Source organism: Vitis vinifera, chromosome 5, assembly GCF_030704535.1.
Source record: "Vitis vinifera cultivar Pinot Noir 40024 chromosome 5, ASM3070453v1".
In the NCBI taxonomy this organism is placed as follows: domain Eukaryota; kingdom Viridiplantae; phylum Streptophyta; class Magnoliopsida; order Vitales; family Vitaceae; genus Vitis; species Vitis vinifera.
Genome location: NC_081809.1, coordinates 10138611 through 10159435, shown reverse-complemented (window position 1 = coordinate 10159435; position 20825 = coordinate 10138611). Strand labels below are relative to the sequence as shown.

General features: G+C 39.8%; 2 pseudogenes; both read right to left on the bottom strand.

Annotated features, from left to right (window-relative positions):
• Positions 1–3688: 3688 nt before the first annotated feature.
• On the bottom strand, positions 3689–4399 carry LOC100252787 (small ribosomal subunit protein uS3x-like; annotated as a pseudogene).
• A 13663-nt stretch (positions 4400–18062) lies between these two features.
• Positions 18063–18774, bottom strand: LOC100257938 (small ribosomal subunit protein uS3x-like; annotated as a pseudogene).
• Between the last annotated feature and the right edge of the window lie 2051 nt (positions 18775–20825).

Here is a 20825-nt window from a genome sequence, read left to right as displayed (position 1 = left end):
TATCAATTTCCTTACTGTCGAAATAAGCCCTATTGTGGATGAGATTCCTCCTATGGAAACGAGGAGATCACAAAGAACTAGGAGACCTGCCTTATCTAACGATTATTATGTTTACCTTGGAGAGGGAGAGTATGACATTGGAGAAGAAGTGGACCCTACTACTTATTGTGAAGCTCTCAGTAGTGATAAGGCAAATGAATGGTTGATTGCCATGAGAGATGAGATGCAATCTATGTCAGACAATGATGTTTGGGAACTTGTTATTCTTCCCAAAGGTTATAAACCCATTGGATGCAAATGAGTATTCAAGACCAAAAGAGACAACAAAGGAAATGTTGAAAGATACAAGGCTCGGTTGGTTGCTAAAGGGTATACACAGCGAGAGGGCATTGATTTCACAGAGACTTTCTCACCAGTCTTTACCAAAGATTCCTTTAGGCTAGTTATGGCGTTGGTAGCTCATTTTGACTTAGAGCTTCATCAGATGGATGTCAAGACAACTTTTCTCAATGGTGATTTGAGTGAGGAGGTCTACATGTCACAACCTAAAGGATTTAAGGAAAATGGAAAAGAGAACATGGTATGCAGATTGAAAAGGTCAATTTATGGTCTCAAGCAAGCTTCTCGCCAGTGGTACTTGAAATTTGACAAAATTGTGACGTCTTTTGGTTTTATAGAGAACAAGTTTGATCAGTGCGTTTACATGAAGGTTAATGGGAGCAAATACATTTTCATGGTTCTTTATATCGATGACATTCTACTTGATAGTAGTGATGTGAATCTCTTGAATGATACCAAGCTTATTTTGTCTGCTAATTTTAACATGAAGGATCTTGGAGAAGCATATTTTGTGTTGGGTATTGAGATTTATCGTGATAGATCTCGAAACCTCCTTGGGCTATCTCAGAAAGCCTATATCAATCGTGTGCTTAAAAGATTCAATATGCAGACGTGCAAAGCTGGTGATGTACTTGTTGTGAAGGGAGATAAACTCAGTAATGAACAGTGTCCAAAGAATGATTTGGAAAAGGATGTCATGAAGACTATTCCTTATGCTAGTGCCATTGGTAGCCTGATGTATGCACAAGTATGTACAAGACCTGATATCGCCTTCATTGTTAACGTTCTTGGTAGATATTTATCGAACCCTGGACATGATCATTGGGTTGCTGCAAAGAAAGTCATGAGATATCTACAAAGAACAAAGGATTTTATGCTTGTGTATAGGAGGGTGGATAATCTTAAGGTAGTTGGATACTCAGATTCTGATTTTGGTGGTTGTTCTGATGATCGCAAATCTACTTCAGGATACATTTTTATGTTAGCTGGTGGAGCCATTTCATGGAAAAGTGTCAAACAGAGCCTAATTGCATCCTCGACCATGTATGCTGAGTTTGTAGCTTGTTATGGTGCATCATCTCAAGCTGTTTGGCTAAGAAATTTGATTTCAGAGTTGCAAGTTGTTGATTCCATCTTTCGACCCATTGTGATTTATTGTGACAATAATGCAGCTGTGTTCTACTCTAAGAACAATAAGATTAGTACGGGTTCGAAGCATATGAAAATCAAGTACCTTACAGTCAAGGACTTAGTGAAGAAAGGAGATATTGTGATTGAGCACATAAGAACTGAGTCCATGCTAGCTGATCCTCTAACCAAAGGTTTAAAGCCCATAACGTTCAAGGAACATGTTGTGAATATGGGTGTCATTAAGTCTTTTGATTCTTTGGTTTAGTGGGAGCTTTTGTGATTTCCCTTATTTTAATTATTGTTTTATGCAAACATTGATCATTATTGTTCTGCAACTTGCAAAATTAAAATCTTTTTATTATGATCATCATAATTAAGTATTATATTATAGCATGTCGTAATTGAATTACATACAACATGGTATCTTGAGATATTGAACCTTAAGAATTACAGTTGTATACTATTGGATGTCACAAATACCACTATTTTGAGATTTTGTGGTGCATTGTTGGTGACATATGACTTGTTAAAGTCAAGCAATTTCATATTGTTTAGAAATTGCAGCAATTTCATTTTGTTGAGAAATTGCAATTACAATTTCATTTTGCTGGTAAATTGTAATGAGGACTGATAAGAAACAATGCATATAGATGATGATCACATGTTGGCATTGATTTCTTACTACACTACTGGGTTTACGATCCATGTCGATATGGTTATAAATATTCATGACTATAAGGGGCATTATGTTTGTTGAGATTAACATATAGACCATTATAGTCCAATATTAAGACCATGTTGGACCGGATAAGTTTAACAAGATGCTATTTATAGACTATCATTTCTTTCAAAAAAAAAAAAATGTGTGGCCACACAAAATAAACTTTTCTGTATTTAACCCGAGAGTCTTATTTTCAAAATGAATTTAATGAATCCTCAAAAACAATTAATGTAGCCCAAGTGGGAGAATGTTGGAAAATTTTTATATGGGCTAACATTAATTGAATAATTTGTATTTGCAAAAACGGGTTAATGGATAGTCTATTCTATAATGAGCCCAATTAACTAGTGATCACATTTTGGATTGGGTTTTGCATCTTTTGAGTAGAAGCTCAGTTGAGTGGCAAGTGTAGGCTATGGGTCTCATTGAAGCCCATTATGGGAGGGCCCAATGAGAATCCAATTTGAGTTATGCTAAGTCCCCTCTCTAATCTAGATAAAAAGGGTTTATCTGTTTTCCCATAGAGCCACCATAGCTATTATCAAGATCATAGAGAGGAAGACTTGGTTACAACAATCAATCACGTTTTTTAATCATGTATGATTAATCTATGTGATTATGTAAATATTTTTACAATACATCCTCAGAGTCTCTTAAACTTTCCATGTACAATTAATTTTTAACTACATTCATTGTTTTTTGGTTTATAAGTTATAAATGTACTATTACTATTATAATATTTCTCTAAATTAATAAATTATTTATTTATTACTAAATCAATAATCCTTCAATAATTTCTCTTAATCTCAAAAGTATTATTTTATAGGAGTTTTATGTACTTCACTTGCTATGATGTCTTATAGGACATGGATGAAATGACTAAACTATTTTTAAAAAAAAATGAAATATTGAATTGAAAAAAGAGTAAAAAAAAAAAAACTAAGAAGAATGGAAGAAAATAATTTTATAAAAAAAGAAAATAATTTATTTGTTTATTTATTTTATAAATTTTATTACATTGTCATGTTATTTTATTATCGGGAAAATGGAGTTTTGATTCATTAATATGAAAAAAAGAACCTCAATTTTTTTAAACCTATCTTCATCTATTTAAAAATATTTGACAATACATGCAATTTTTAATGAGTCATTATTATTTTAAAGCTAAAAATAAAGAAAATGCCCCAAACAACCAAAGTCCTTGAAATCAACCTTTAACTTACCCTAATGAAAAAAAATCCAAACCATAAATCTTATTCCCACCAAAACTCGAACTCATCTATAGTCTAATAGGGTTCCACTACTTCTAATAACCAAAAAAAAAAAATGTCCCAAACAAAAGCCCTTGAAATTAAGGCAACAAATTTTATTAGAAAATAAATTTTTGGGACCTAAAAAAAATCTAAGGATGAAAAATTGAGGAGTTGAAATTATTTGAAAAAAACTAGAATTTGGAAAATTATTTGCAACCTGGGGTTCGGGAAATTATTTTTAAAATCAAATATGAAGAAGTGAAAGAAAGCCACATGGCCCAAATATTGCATGCGAAAGTTGGCCATGCAAGGTTTTCGCCAATGAGGTATGATTAGGTGCTTGAATAGTCACCAGATTAGGCAATGGTGTTGTGGGGCCCTGCTTGCCCTTGGGATCCTAGTCGAACAATGATCTTGACCTTGATACTAAGGACTCCCTGTTTGAGGAGAACATGCCTCACAACTGAGTTAATGTAATCCTTAACAGGTTGACCAGAGGAGATTATGTACCATCCTTAAACTTTATTGACTTAGCACGCTAAACATGGAGCTTCCCACCAATAACCTCACATCCTTTTGTCCCACTTTCCATAACAAAACTCAGAACACCATAGCCAGCCCTCCGAACAACAAGTCCTCCAAGAAGCTTGAATCGTAGTGACTCTGCCTGAGCAATGGCATAGAAGACCCTATTGTTAAACTTCTCAGCATAAAGCTCCACGTTGTTTTCAAGAAATTCAAACCTCTTCTGAACCACTGAAGTCAGCTCCCTAATCTTTCTTCCTTTTTTACCGAGAACATTCTGAGTCTGAGTGGCATGAATGATAATCTCCATATGAAAGTCCCTTAACTGTAGAATCCAAAGAGTATACTTCTCTATATTAGAAGCATTAAGACTCACTCCATTACTGATAAGAAATTCCACAACATTAAGACGTCCATTAGCTATAGCCATGTGAAGTGTTATTCTCCCTCGTGAATCCTTAGAATCGAGATAAACTCCTGCAGAATCTATGATTTTAACATCGTCAACGTTCTCATATCTAGCAGCTTCAAGCAAGGCTTCTCATGCGACGCCATTTTGGCTGAAGCTTCTTCGCTCGACATCTCCTCTGCTTAATCGGCTCCCGTATTCATTCTGAATTGAGATTCTCCTCTCAAGGCATTCAAGAACACGTTCCAAATTATCCCCAACTTGAGCATCACTAGCATTCCTCATTGCAGATGCATATTCAATTGGATTAGACAAAAATGCATTCACCTCTATTGGTGTTTTCTCAAGCAAACCCTTAAACTCGGATTAAGCTCATGCCAAGCAGTGGTTAATATTTTGTGGGAAAGAGTGCACCGTGCACATGGAGCTTGTTCCTCAGGTGGGTTTCTAGAGGTACCATAATTTTCTATCAAGTGAGGAATTACCATTTGTGTGTTGCATTTGTCACCCAAATTTCCCATTTAAAGCAACAGTTTTTGGAAATACAAGCACCTCTGATCAACATACAACCTCGCATTTGACATTGTCTAGTGCATTGGACTCCATGTACGTGGGAAAATGAAGAAAGTGAGCAAAAAATTATCAAGGTAGTAGGGTTGGGAAGGTGATGAGCTGAATGGGATGAGGGTGTTGTGGTGACTAGGTTCAGTGGATATGAAAGGTGGGGACTGGTGGGTATGAAAGGTATGGGTTATGATTAGTGGGATGGGTAGTGGGAGAAGTAGATTAGTAGGTGTTGGAAGATGGTGGTGAAATGATAGATAGAGATATAGGCATGTGATGGGTAGGGGAAGTATGAAAGATGGCCATGGGTGCATGCATGATAACCACATGCGCATGGAACTCATGGGCAGGTAAGAATCTGGGATTTTAATGGAAGCTTTAGAGGGATTTTTGAATGAATGGTATGGAGATTTTGGGTGACTGTGCTAGAAGGGCTACATGCACCATGGCTTAGGTGGTAATGATGGTGGAGCAACAGGAGCTGAGTCAACTGGGGGCTTAGCTGAAACGGTTGGTGATGCTGTAAGCGTAATGACAGGTATGAGTGGGTTTGTGACTCCTATATTTCACCTCAGATGCGTTTCAAATACTCTAACTTTTAGCTTTCGCTCAGCAACATCTATCTCGTCACAGACCTTTAAAATCAAAGTCTCCAATCCATTAAGAAAAAATAGCACTTGGCAGAGTATCCTTTTACAGTACGCCTTGATGATTGCCATCATCACATTGAGTTGTTCCTACAGTTTCAGGTGTCACATGAAATTAGTGTTTCTTTCTACTTAATTGGAGAAGAAATGAGCCTTTCACCAACTATCAAGCCTTGGATGTGCAATGTATTTGAAGTAAAACCAGAAACAGAGGAGAATCATAGCAAAGAAACGTCTCCAGAAAGAGAGCATAACAAAACAAAGAGCACGAGACATCAATCAAAGCTCCACTGCATGAATTATCACTGAGCTGACTGATTGAGTGGGGGAGACCAGATCGAATATGAATAAAACATGATTTTCGTGCACTTAGCAGTAAAAACAAAACAGAGTGAAATCATCTTTCAAAAAAATCAAAAGGAATAGCAAACATAAAACAATAACAAGCAACCTACAATCCTCTCAAAGATTAACAAGTAGATCAAAAGTATAGCTTTAAGCCCACACTCAGTCCAAACAATGTAAAGAAACCAGTGAAGAGCAAAGTAAAAATAATGAGGAAAACAAAGACGTAGAGCTCACACTTACCTTTTGATCCTCCTTTCAAACAAGTGTTTGTTTGGCTTTAACCTAGATGTGTCTACTCCTAGAAGCGAGTAAGGAAAACTCAGGAACTCCACCCGCTCTGGTTCACACCCCTTCTCTCACGAACATTTACCTTTCATCCTCTACATCTTTGATTCTTCTCCCTAAAAAAAAAAAAAAAACTCTCTCCTCTATTCATCGCTATTCTTCTCCCCAAAACCTCACCTGCTAAAAACTCTCTCACACGTCTCTCTCCCGTCCATCTTTCAGACCTTCTCTCTGCATTCCCCACTTGCTCTGTTTTTCTTTCTTTTTTTATTCGCTTCCCTTATCTTCCCTTGCAAGCTTCTACCGACTCCATTGTTATTTGTTCAGCGAAGACGTCATCCTCAACCACCACCATGACAAGATGGTGATGTCTACCACATGTCTCATGCAACCCACCTAGAAGTCGTCCCTCACTCCTCCAAAAAATAAAAATGCAGCTCACTCCCAAGTAGCCAATGGGGGGTCTACAAATATGCCCCTATTCGATAGAGGTCACGAGTGTAAAGAATATGAATACTAGAGTGAAAAGAAAATGTGAATAGTGAGTGGAATGAAGTGAACTCTACCGAAGAAAAAGAAAGACCCCTAAAGATACACAAGTAAAACACAAACTCGCTCAAACCAGGAAAGAACAAAAGGGGCCCTAAAATCCTAAGAGAATGGTAGCTCTCATAGCGTCTCTAAAGTTGCGCTATGGATCCAGACTCCCTCTAAAATGTCTTTAGAAGTGACTTGAAGATCAATGTCAAAGATGAGTAATGGTCGAACCACCTTGGAGTACAGGGAAGAATGCGTCCAAAGGGAACTACCCTATGTGAACTACATGAGAACGCTAAGTGTAGGGTGCCCAACAACATGACCGAAATATGTGTTGTGAACCCAAAGGACTATGTCATGTGCAGTAGAAGGGGAAGTCTAGAAGAGCATGATGAACAAGCGATAAGCACAAGGTAATGAAATGAGGAAAATGAGGACGACATAAAATCATGAAGGCAAGATGTGCAATGCCAGTGAATATGAATGTCAGGAGCTATGACTCTGAATGATAAGGCTAAGGAAAAATGACTCTGAACGCCAAAAATGAGAAAAAATGGTGACTTTAAATGCCTGAATGAGTATGCACAACGACTCTGAATGCCAAACTGAAGAAGATGATGGCTCTAAATGCCAAATTGAAGACATGGCTCTGAATGCCAAACTTAGTGGCTCTGGACGCCTGAAACTGGAAGAGATGAGTGGCTCTAAATGCCTAAAATTGATGAAAGAAATGGCTCTGAACGCCTAAAACTGGAAAAAAAAATGGTGAAAATGGTTATGAATTGTGAGCTCAAGGCTTTGAATGCTAAGAATGACTCTGGGTCATAAATGAGAAGAACGACTCTAGGTCGTGAACTTAGGGCTCTAAATGGAAAAGAAATGACTTTGGGTCATAAATGAGAAAAACGACTCTAGGTTGGGAGCTCAGGGCTCTAAATGGAAAAGAAATAACTTTGAGTCATGAATAAAGAAAACGAATCTGGGTCGTGAGCTCAGGGCTCTAAACATCTAAAGTGAAGCAGATGACTCTGAATGTTAAACTAAAAGAAAACGACAACTTTAAATGCTCGCAATGTGGATCTGAACGCTAAAAAGGTGGCAATGAATGCCCGATTGTGATAGGATGGTGGCTCTGAATGCCAAACTGAAGAGATAGCGACTCTGAACGCCAAACTGGAGATGCAACTCTGAACGCTAAATTGAAAACATGGCTCTGAACGCCAAACTGAGAAGGACAACTTTGAATGTCATAACTGAGAAGATATGGCGGCTCTGAACGCCGAGTTGTAAAGAGATGACGGCTCTGAACGCATAACTAAGAAGGGATGGTGGCTTTGAACACCGAAATTGAGAAGAGATAGTGGCTCTGAACGCCAAATTGTGAAAGATGACTTTGAACATCTGAGAAGATATGGCGGCTCTGAACGTCGTAACTAAGAAGGAACGGTGGCTCTAAGCTCCAAACTGAAAAAAGATGATGGCTCTGAATGCCCAAATTGAGAAGAGATGGTGACTCTAAATGCCAAACTGTGAAGGACGACTCTGAATGTCGTAACTGAGAAGATATGACAGCTCTGAACATTGTAACTTAGAAGGGATAGTGGCTCTGAATGCCAAACTCAAAAGAGATGGTGGCTCTAAACGCCGAAATTAAGAATAGATAACAACTCTGAACGTTGTAATTGAAAAGATATGGCGACTCTAAACGCCGTAACTAAGAAGGAACGGTGACTCTGAATGCCAAATTAAAAAGAGATGGTGGCTCTGAACGCCGAAACTGAGAAGAGATGGAGACTCTCAACGCCGAAACTGAGAAGAAATAGTGGCTCTGGAAGCCAAACTGTGAAAGACGAATTTGAACGTCGTAACTGAGAAGATATGGCGGCTCTAAATGCCGTAACTAAGAAGGGATGGTGGCTTTGAACGCCAAACTAAAAAGAGATGGTGGCTCTGAACTCCCAAACTGAGAAGAAATGATGGCTCTGAACGGCCAAATTGAAAAAAGATAGTGGCTCTGAACGCCAAACTGTGAAGGACAACTCTGAACATCGTAATCGAGAATAGATGGCGGCTTTAAACGCCAAGCTGCAATGAAATGATGAGGAAGGAAATATGCTCTAGTGTAGCGTGCCGCCACAACTCTCAATCTACTGAAAGGGTCTGAAAGAGATTGCATGAGTCTCAAAAGATGCTCCGCTAGCGAGTCAGAATGATCAAATCGACTATAAGTACGACCTCACAATCCATCTAACTAAATCACGAGATCTGATTAAGTGTCACAATAAGTCAAACGTCTCTAACTCAAAATGCTCTGTTGGAGGAGTCCATCGTCATCTCAAATGAATGATCCATTGCGAAGTCTCAAGAGAATAGTCCGCTTGGGTAACTACCGCAACCTCAACACAACAATCTATGGAAGAGTCATGAACAGTGGGATAGCCAAAACTAGAAGGTTGTGCTCCTCTGGAGGTTCATCTCGGCAAAAATCATTGAAACGGTGACCAGTAATGTGAATAAACATCCCTAGGCTGAGTAAAGAAGACTGCAACAACTTTGTGAGAAAACAATCATCTCCACAACTAAAAGAGGGAAATATGCCCCAGTATAGCAACTAGTGCATCTGGTCTATCCTGATAACTCGAGAATAAATCCATGGGAAAGTATAAGAGACCTGACATGTCCTCCACTGAAATGATGATATGGGAATGTAGGCGCCTAAGACAACTCCCTCACAAAATCACGACAATATCAGAGAGTATGAGCCTGACTGAATGACTCAAGCAAAGACTCCACTAGGGAATCATCGTAAAATGAAAACAAATCATCAACTCAATGTGTATCTTGTAAATGGGGACGATCATGCAAATCAATGGAGATCTACAAATCTCAACCAAAATGAAAATATGCCCCAGTATGGCATCAAATGTGTGGTAGGTCGAAAAATCAGATGACACCAAATCATCCATCACCAAGTGTGTAATCTTAATCATCCATGTCCATAGTTGAATCGGATCAACAGATCAAAGAAGCGTCTCCTAGAAAAAGAAAAAAAAAAAACATGATGATATTTATAGGCCGAAAAATGTGAGCCTGACGGGATGGCCTAAGAGAGACTCCACTACGAGATCATGACAAGATAATAATAGACTATCAACTCGACATGCATCTCGTGAGTGATGAGGATCATGTGACTCCATGAAGATCTACAAATCTCAACTGAAAGGGAAATATGCCCTAGTATGGCATCAAATGTATGGTAGATCAAAAAATCAGACAACATCGGATCATCCATCATCAAATGTGCAATCCCGGTTATCCATATCCACAACTGAATCAGGTCCAAACATCAAAGAGGCGCCTCCCAGAAGAAGAAGCATGATGATATCTAAATATCAACCAAATCTCAAACACCTGTCTAAGTAGGGGTTGTCGAAGACAACATCTGATCCCCTGGCCTCAGGGTAGTCTTAAGACACGGGACATAACTTAGGTTAGGGTGGTAAGGTAATAGAAATGAAAGGAAACTAGGCACAAATACCCAATGATCAAAAACCCATGCCCTCATGTATAAAAAAACTTGTGAGCCATGAAACTGAGAATGCCCAATGTGAATATAATATCAATAATGAGACAATGAGGCAAATCAAACTGATAATGAGATACGCAAGAATGATGCAAAGGAAATATCAAACCTGGAATAGGTCAGTGTAAGAAAATAACAAGGAGGTGAAGCGAATGGGATAAATTACAAGCAATGACGAGGATGATAGCAAAACAATGAATATACGAAGAAAAGTGATAATCAACTCAAATCAAACATGGAGCAAAGTCACATCAACAATGAATGTAATGATGGAAAGGACAGTGACCCAGAGCCCCTAGGAGAAGATCACTCATCTCACTTTCAAATAAATATGACAAAGTGAACACAAAGAAAAAAGGATCTCAAAAAGCTCACATACAAACTCTCAACAACAAACATACTCGATAAAATGACCCTTAGATATCAATATACACGCTTAATGATGGAGAATACTATGCACATATACACATGTGCTTATTTTTCTTTTCTTTTCATTTTTTTTACATATATACAAATGCATATACCTTGAACATAAACAAATGAACCCCAAAGATGATATCAATAATGGATAGACACATTCTCAAGTGCTAAGGTAACAAAAACTCTCTCTGACGAGAAGACCTTCTCAAACTAAGGATCTCTGAATCGTTGTCTGTGGGATAAATAGTGGAAATGATGTGACTATTCTCCATGTAATGAAATGAGAAGGATCACCACTCAGGGTATAGAGAATATGAAGTAAAACAAACAATAGATAGAATAAAGAAGAAGAGATGAAGAACACAACCAATGAGATACGATGGAATGCAGTAGTGTAGGAAAAATAATGAGAGAAAGATGCACCTGTAGGCACAAGGCTCATGAAACTCCTGAATGAAGCATGCATACACTAAAGGGCCCCTATCCCGGTGTAGAAACGTAAGCAAGATAGTAAGAAAGAAAGACTTTGATGCACATGCGAGACTCAATAGGCTAGCAACGGTTTGTATGTCAAAAGGGAATAACAAGGTATATGGCTAACTGAAATGATGGCCACCCATCCTACGACTATGGTCTCAAACATAATACTTCTTCAACCTAGATTAGTTGGCTCCAAGAATCGGTTTCCATCTAGATCCATCAATCATGCAGCGTCCTTTGAGGTCAGCTCCCTAATGAAATAAGGTCCGCTCCAATTGGGTCTGAACTTCCCTTTGGGATCTCTGATCAATTCCTTAATGACCTTCAGAACCAAGTCACCTTTCTGTAGCGGTCTAGGCTTGACCCACTTTTTGAATGCATGGATCGTCTTCCTCTGATAGGCACAAACATGATATGTTACCCTCAATCTTCTCTTATCTAGGAGATTAAGCTGATCTAATCGATCTTAGGCCCAATCTACTTCTAAAATTTGCTACTCCAATGTTATCCTCAATGAACCCATCTCTATCTCAACTGGTAGCACTGCCTCCATGCTATACACCAAGGAGTAAGGTGTCGTTCTTGTAGAGGTGCGAAAAAAAGTTTGATAAGCCCACAATGCAAATGGAAGCTTCTCTTACCAATCCTAAGAAATCTCAATCATCATTCGTAAGATCCTCTTAATATTCTTATTCGCAACCTCTACCGCTTCGTTAGTTTGCGGCTTATACACAGACGATCTATGATACTGGATATCGTATCTCTGTAATAAAGTGTCAATATCTACTTTGAAATGTACTTCTCTGTCCGAAATCAGCTTATGAGGGACTCCATAGCGACAGATAATGTGTGATCTGATGAAACTAACAACCCCTGATGATGTCAATCTAGCATATGAGGCAACTTTCACCCATTTGGTGAAGTAATCGATGGCAACCAAGATGAACTCATGACCACTAGAAAACTTCGGCGAAATCTTCCCAATAATGTCTATACCTCATACTGAAAATGGTCATGGCGAAGTCAGTGCATGTAACTCTGAAGGGGGTACGTGAATAAGGTCCTCATGAATCTGGCACTCTAGACATCTTTGAACAAACTGGCAACAATCTATCTCCATAGTCAACCAGAAATACCTGGTCCTCATGATCTTACGAGCTAACATATGTCCTCCCACATGCGGTCCACAGACTCCCGTATGAACCTTTCTCATCACTCGATCGTCAGAGGTGTGATCTAAGCACAATAGTAACATCCCATCAGTTGATCATCTGTATATGTCTCCCCACAGATCACAAATCGAGTCGCTAACTGTCTCAATGCTCTCTTATCCTTGGTCGTGGCGACCTTAGGATATATGCCAAGTCTCAAAAACTTATATATGTCATGATACCAAGGCAAACCATCATCCAACTCTACCTCATCAATCAAGCAACAATAAGTAGGAACTGATCTTAACTTAATCAGTAAAGGGTGAACAACGGTATCAGCATGAATATCAATCATGGAAACTAGAGTAGCTAAGGCATCAGCTAACTAGTTCTACGCTTTAGGCAGATGTGTATAACTCAAATCATCAAATTTCCTAACCAGCAGCTCTAAGTATGCATGGTAAAGCCTAAACTTCACATCTTTAGTCTTCCAATGGCCTTGAATCTGTCTCCATACCAGATTGGTGTCACCAAACATCTCCATCTGTCTAATCTTGAGCTCAAGAGTTGTCTCTAATCCTAAGATGCAAGCCTAATACTCAACAATATTGTTCGTGACAGGGTGTCCATCAGAGAATGCCAAACGAACAGATCTAGGAATGCGGTCACCATGAGAGGACATTAGTAGAACACCTATCCCATATCCAAAATGGTTGGCCGCACCATCAAAGTACATGCGCCAACCTGAAAAACTAGTCACTACAACGATATCCTCATTTAGAAAGTCATCATCAATAGCTCTACCATTAAAAACTAGTAATGAGGCCAAGTGATCTACAACAATACTCCATCTAATAGACTTCTGAGTGACATAATGAACATTGAACTCAGTCAGGAGTACCAACCATTTCATGAGTCAACCAATCAAAGCAGACCTGTTAAACAAATATCTCAGAGGATCTAGACGAGATATTAAGTGCATTGAATACTCTGTCATGTAATGTCTCAATCTCCAAGTAGCCCAATCCAATGCCAAGCAAAAGCGCTATATCATGACATATCTCATCTCATAATCAAGCATCCTCTTACTCAAATAATAAATAGCTTGCTTCTTTCCCGAATCATCGAGCTAAGCTAACATGCATCACAAGGCTATGTATGAGACTGACAAGTATAAGAGTAAGGGACGACCTAGTGTAAGAGGCACCAAAACTGGAGGTGACAACAAATACTCTCTGATCCTCTCGAATGCGCACTGGCACTGATCATCCCAAACAGTGGGCTGACTCTTCCTCAAGAGTCGGAAAATGGGCTCGCATATATTTATCAATCCGGTGATGAATCTACTAATGTACTAAAGTCTACCCAAGAAACCTCTTATCTCTCTCTCATTCCTCGGCGTAGACATGTCAAGGATGGCTTTGATTTTATTTGGATCTGCCTCTATGCCTCTCTCATTGACTATGTATCCCAGTAGTTTCCCAGAAGTCACTCCAAAAGTGCACTTCTTGGGATTCAGTCTCAATTTGAATTGTCTGATCCTCTCAAAGAATCTCTCCAAAGCTGCTAGGTGATTTGCTCTATCTCGAGATTTCACTATCATGTCGTCTACATAAACCTCGACATCCCGATGCATCATGTCATGGAAAAGGGTAGTCGATGCTCTCTGATAAGTAGCTCCTGCATTCTTCAAACCAAACAACATCACTCTATAGCAGTAAGTATCCCACTCAGTAATGAAAGACGTCGTCATCATGTTCTCTAGAGCCATCAGGATCTGATTGTACCTGAAAAATCCGTCCATAAATGAAAACATCGAATGACCTGTCGTACTATCAACTAGCATGTCAATGTGTGGGAGAGGAAAATCATCCTTAGGACTAGCTTTGTTGAGATCTTGGAAATCAACACAGACTTTCACCTTACAGTCCTTTTTGGGAACAAGGACGACATTGGTCAGCCACTCAGGATACTCGACCATTGATAAAAATCTCATACTAAGCTGCTTCTGGATCTCCTCCTTCACCTACAAACTCTAGTGATGGTGCAATCATCTCAACTTCTGCTTAACCGGTCTAGCATAGGGCAGAAGTGGCAAGCGATGTTGGACTATAGATGGATCAAGGCCTGGCATGTCCTCATAAGACCATGCGAAAACGTCTAAATATGATCTCAGTAACTAGACGAGGCTATATCTCATTTGTAGATAAGTCCAATATGATCCGTAGCTCCCTATGTTAATTTGTTGTACCGAAATCAACAACCTCTGTATCTTCTGCAGCAGGTAAAACTCTTTTATCAATAGAGTCCAGATCAAAAGAAAAAGATGAGTCATCATTTGAATCATGTTGTGCAATCTCATCTTCTATATCAAATATCTGTGAAGTGGGTGAAGAGTGTGCAAATAAAGTGATATAACAAGAGACAAGCAGATACTAAAAAATGCTCAAATCCATAAATGAAGAGTCATGAACATCGTCAGAACGGGAGACAAATCCTGATAAAACATCAAATGAAATAGGTGGGTCCACAAAGTTAGACGCTCCCTCAACTGGGCCAACGGTAGCCTCAAACAAATCATCAACAACTATAACATCATCTGAAAACTCCAGAGCAGGAGCAGTCTGGATCTCCTCTGCAACCCCAATGGCGGACACCCCAAAGAGATCAAATGGAGAAGTAAGCTTAGGCTGAACTATCTCATCGATCTAGCTCATACTCATCATGAACATCTCATCGATGTACTCGTCATGTGGAACAACCTCATCCAAGAAATAGAGTGTCATGAGGTTCATACGATCTGGAGATGATGGGGTAGCCAATGCAGACGCAGAAGCGCCAGGAGCTCCATCACTCAACTGCAATTGATGAACAAGACGCTAAAGCTCGGCCTCTTGAACAATACTAAATCCCCCAATGATCCCATATGCTACTATAGGTTCTAGCTCTGACTCATACCAACTCAACATGTGGATATGGTCATCAAGCTCAACAAAGTCAATGAAATGTATGTCATCGGCTGGAGGAGGAACTGCGTGTGTAGTATGGTTTATAATGGGTTAGTGGTTACACTCAACCAAGTGAACCAAACCCTGATCAATCAAATCCTGGATGGCATGTCTCAGAGCAGTACAACGGTTAGTCTCATGTTCTAGCCCCTAATGATATGTACAATGTAAATTCAACCTGAATTGTGGTGGAACAAGCTAAGGCAATGGCCTAGGAGCAAGAACTGTCAATAATCCGGCCTCTATGAGCTTCTGAAGAGCTTGGCTCAACGGCATACCCAACTGTGAAAATTGTCTCTACGTCCTCAAAGCAAAATGAGCGAAAGTTTGTGGAGTTCTAGGTCTGGGATAGGAAGTTGGGGGTCTCGTTGCAAACTATGCTGCGTAGCATGGCTATACTGGGGTAGGATATGAAGTCAAAGGTCTCTCTGTGCCTGTGCGGCATAATAAGGCAATGCTAGTGTGGGAGGCAAGCTGGCTTAATCATACGGCTAAGGAAGTGCTCGTCGCTTATACTGTTGAGGAGGATAAGAAGGGTGAGTCACAGTAGGCTGTAGAACTGATTGATGATGCTTAGGAGGCCTCTAACTAGTAGAAGTGATAGTGCTCACATCAGCTGATCTCTGTCATCCGGATGGTTTCTTCCCCTTAGCATCAATCGGGGAAAAATATGTCCATAGTCCTCTCGAAATACCATCCTCAACATCATACAAAGCTAAGACAGAGAACCAAAGTCTGTAAAAGGTACTCCAACCACGTGTCTAGCAATCCTAGGTTGCAGACTCCTCAAAATCATTTGTATCTGATCTCTCTCTAATGGTTTATCAACAATCTCTACTATCTTCCAGTGCCAACGGGAGATGAAAGAAGAAACGAACTCATTTGATCTCTGTCTCAAAGCCTCAAGCTCTCTCCTCAAAACATCAATGACAATGTTAAATGCAAACTTTCTCAAAAACTCCTACGCCAGATCATCCCAAGTCTGATGGCGTGATACATCCAATGATGCAAACCAACGTTGTGCCACACTACTCAGGGATATAGGGAAAAACATAACCATCTAGGCCTTATCCAATCCATGGGCCCTCATAACCATACTATAAAGCCTCAAATGGATGCGAGGATAGCTAATGCCCGTGTATCTTTCAATCTCATGCATCCTAAACTTGGTCGGTAAACTAGCCATTGGTGCTCCATCAAAATCTTCCCAAGTAATAGCTCCATCTGAAGTCCTCGATTGCCTCAACCTCTGCTCAAGTCTTTCCATATGAGCACGTGGGTCCTCTTAGATCGGGGTAGGCACTATGACAAGAGGCAGGGCAACCTCGGTCTGACTATGTAGAGTGAAAGGTATAGTCTATGGTGTTGACTAACTGGGTGGAGGGGGTGGTGGTACTGTTGGGTCATACTGTGCGCCATCCTAAGATGGGACCTGCTGGGCCTGCTGCCCATCTATCCTCTGGCCGAGGCCAGCTATAGCCTCCTAAATTGAAGCCATGGCCGAAGCAAACTGATCAATGGTAACCTCATGTGAATCCATATCTCTCTTATATGATCTCCGGTCAACTAGTCTGATACTCTGATCAATCTACCCCTAACCCTGATCCAAGAAGCTGAACCCATACTAGACGTATCAATATTCCTACAATAAAGGAAATACTAGATAAGATACGGTGTAAGGAAAACTCTACAAGGAATATCTATCAAATATGCCGAGAGGTAACCTGGAAGTATTCAAACTGATATCCAATTTTGAGCAAATATATAAGATACTACTACGAAGGTAACTAAACCTATCACCACTGACCCAGCTCTGAAGGCCCACAAATGCACCCATGTATAGGAAAGAAAATTTTGATCAAAAGATCTAAGGCTCAACCTACAAGGTCAAGGTGGCTCTAAAAAGAAGAGAGTGGGCTTTAAAGGATCTCTAGCAGAAGTGATTATACTCTTTGACGATACGCAACCCTCTGTACACCTCCAAAAAGATAGGGCGCTTTCATTCAAGGTGGTCATCACCTCCACACATGCACTATCTCGAGATCCCAGGGGGGTTTCCTATAGTGAAAGCTCTCGCAACTCTCAGCATTCAATAGTCAACTAAAGTGCACAGTGAGTGGTGTGGGTGCATCTGAAAAACTTATGAAGCTAAAGCAAAAAAAAAACACATTAGGCACACAAATATCCATGAAACCTAGCTCTAGGCTATATAGGTCTTCAAAGATCGGACTCCAATCAGCATCAATGTGTCGGTCTCCTCCAAAACGCTCCCAAACATCGATATAGCCCGTCGCTAGACCCTACTATTAATTACTAGCTTGGTCGAATAGCAAACAAAGCAACAAATCTCATATCAATTACAAGATCAAGGAAAACAAAGTCGACCGTGATTGGGGACTTAGAGATAAGGGGATAGGTGTGTGTTCCACATAGAGAAGCAACTCATGCAATCACACAGGATGAGACAAGTCATGCAACAGACAATCATGCAAAGCACACGTATATCATCCAAATCTACACACAAGCTAATCGAGATAAATTTCTAGCAAGGATAGCAGCCTCCATAACAATCATGATAATATATAATCAAGAAAATCAATCATGTCAAGATGAACGAGATAAGCAACAAGAAGAATGTACATGTCAAGGTGAGCAAAGTGATCATACAACAAGGAAAGTATATGTGAGGATAAGCGAGATTGCATGCCAAAGGTGGTCATGCAAGGTTTTCGCCAATGAGGTATGATTAGGTGCTTGAATAGTCACCATATCAGGTAATGGTGTTATGGGGCCCTACTTGCACTTAGGATCCCAGTCGAACAATGATCTTGACCTTGATACTAAGGATGCCCTGTTTGAGGAGAACATGTCTCACAGTTGAGTCAATGTAATCCTTAACAAGTTGACCAGAGAAGATTAGGTACCCATCCTTAAACTTTATTGACTTGGCACACTGAACACAGAGTTTTCCACTCATAATAACCTCACATCCTTTCGTCCCACTTTCCATAACAAACCTCAGAACACCATAGCCAACCCTTCAAACAACAAGTTCTTCAAGAAGCTTGAATCGTAGTGACTCTACCTGAGCAATGGCACAGAAGACCTTATTGTTATCCTTCTCAGCATAAAGCTCCACGTTGTTTTCAAGAAATTCAAACCTCTTCTGAACCACTGAAGTCAGCTCCCTGATCTTTTTTCCTTTTTTACAGAGAACATTTTGAGTCTGAGTGGCATGAATGATAATCTCCGTGCAAAAGTCCCTCAACTGTAGAACCCAAATAGTGTACTTCTCCATATTAGAAGCACTAAGATCCACTCCACGACTGATAAGAAATTCCACATCATCAAGACGTCCATTAGTTGTAGCCATGTGAAGTGCTATTCTCCCTCATGAATCCTTAGAATTGAGAGAAACTCCTGTAGAATCTATGATTTTAACATTGCTAACGTTCTCATATCTAGCAGCTTCAAGCAAGGCTTCTCTTGCGGCGCCATTTTGGCTTAAGTTTCTTCACTCGACATCGCCTTTACTTAATCGGTTTCTGTCTTCATTCCGAACTGAGATTCTCCTCTCAAGGCATTCGAGAACACATTCAAATTATCCCCAGCTTGAGCATCACCAGTATTCCTCATTGCAGATGCATATTCAGTTGGATTAGACAAAAATGCATTCACCTCTATTGGTGTTTTCTCAAGCAAACCCTCAAACTTGGATCAAGCCCATGTCAAGCAGTGGTTAATATTTTATGGGAAAGAGCGCACCGTGCACATGGAGCTTGTTCCTCGGGTGGGTTTCTGGAGATACTATAATTTTCTATCATGTGAGGAATTACTATCTACGTGTTGCATTTGGCACCTAGAGTTCCTATTTCAAGCAGCAGTTTCTGAAAATACAAGCACCTCTGATCAACATACAACCTCGCATTTGACATTGTCTAGTGCATTGGACTCCATGTACGTGGGAAAAGGAAAGAAATGAGCCAAAAATGAGCTAGGTAGTAGGGTTGGGAAGGTGATGAGCTGAACGGGATGAGAGTGTTGTGGCCACCAGGGTTAGTGGATATGAAATATGGGGACTGGTGGGTATGAAAGGTATGGGTTATGATTAGTGGGATGGGTAGTGGGAGAAATAGATTAGTGAGTGTTGGAAGATGGTGGTGAAATGATAGATGGAGATATAGGCATGTGATGGGCAGGGGAAGTATGAAGGATGGCCATAGGTGCATGCATGATAACCACATGTGCAAGGAACTCATGGAAATGTAAGAATCTGGGATTTTAATGGAAGCTTTGGAGGGATTTTTGAATGAATGGTATGGAGATTTTGGGTGACCATGCTGGAAGGGCTACATGCACCATGGCTTAGGTTGTAATGATGGCAGAGCAACAAGAACCGAGTCAACTGGGGGTTTAGCTGAAACGGTTGTCGATGCTGTAAGCGTAATGATAGGTATGGGTGGGTTTGTGACTCCTATATTTCACCTTAGATGCGTTTCAAATACTCCAACTTTTAGCTTCCACTCAGCAACATCTATCTCGTCACAGACCTTTAAAATCAAAGCCTTAAATCCATTAAGAAAAAGTAGCACTTGGCAGAGTATCATTTTACAGTACGTCTTGAGGATTGCCATCATCACATTGATATGTTCCTGGAGTTTCAGGTGTCTTTACACATGAAATTGGTGTTTCTTTCTACTTAATTGGAGAAGAAATGAGTTTTTCACCAACTGTCAAACCTTGGATGTGCAATGTATTTGAAGTAAAACCAAAAACAAAGGAGAACCATAGCAAAGAAACGTCTCCAGAAAGAGAGCATAACAAAACAAAGAGCACAGGACATCAATCAAAGCTCCACTACATGAATTATCACTGAACTGGCTAATTGAGTGGGGAATATCATATCGAATATGAACAAAACATGATTTTTGTGCACTTAGCAGTAAAAATAAAACAAAGTGAAATCATCTTTTAGAAAAATAAAAAAGAATAGAAAATATAAAACAATAACAAGAAGCCTACAATCCTCTCAAATATCAACAAGTAGATCAAAAGTACAGCTTTAAGCCCACACTCAGTCCAAACAATGTAAAGAAACCAGTGAAAAGCAAGGTAAAAATAATGAGGAAAATGAAGACGTAGAACTCACACTTACCTTTTGATCTTCCTTTCAAACAAGTGTTTGTTTGGCTTTGAGCTAGATGTGTCTACTCCAAGAAGCAAGTAAGGAAAACTCAGGAACTCCACCCTAACTGGTTCATGCCCCTCCTCTCACGAACATTTATCCTTCATCATCTGCAACTCTAATTCCTCTTTCTAAAAAAAAAAACTCATTCCTTTGCTCACTGCTATTCTTCTCCCCAAAACCTCACCTGCTAAAAACTCTCTCACACGTCTCTCTCCCGTCAATCTTTCAGACCTCCT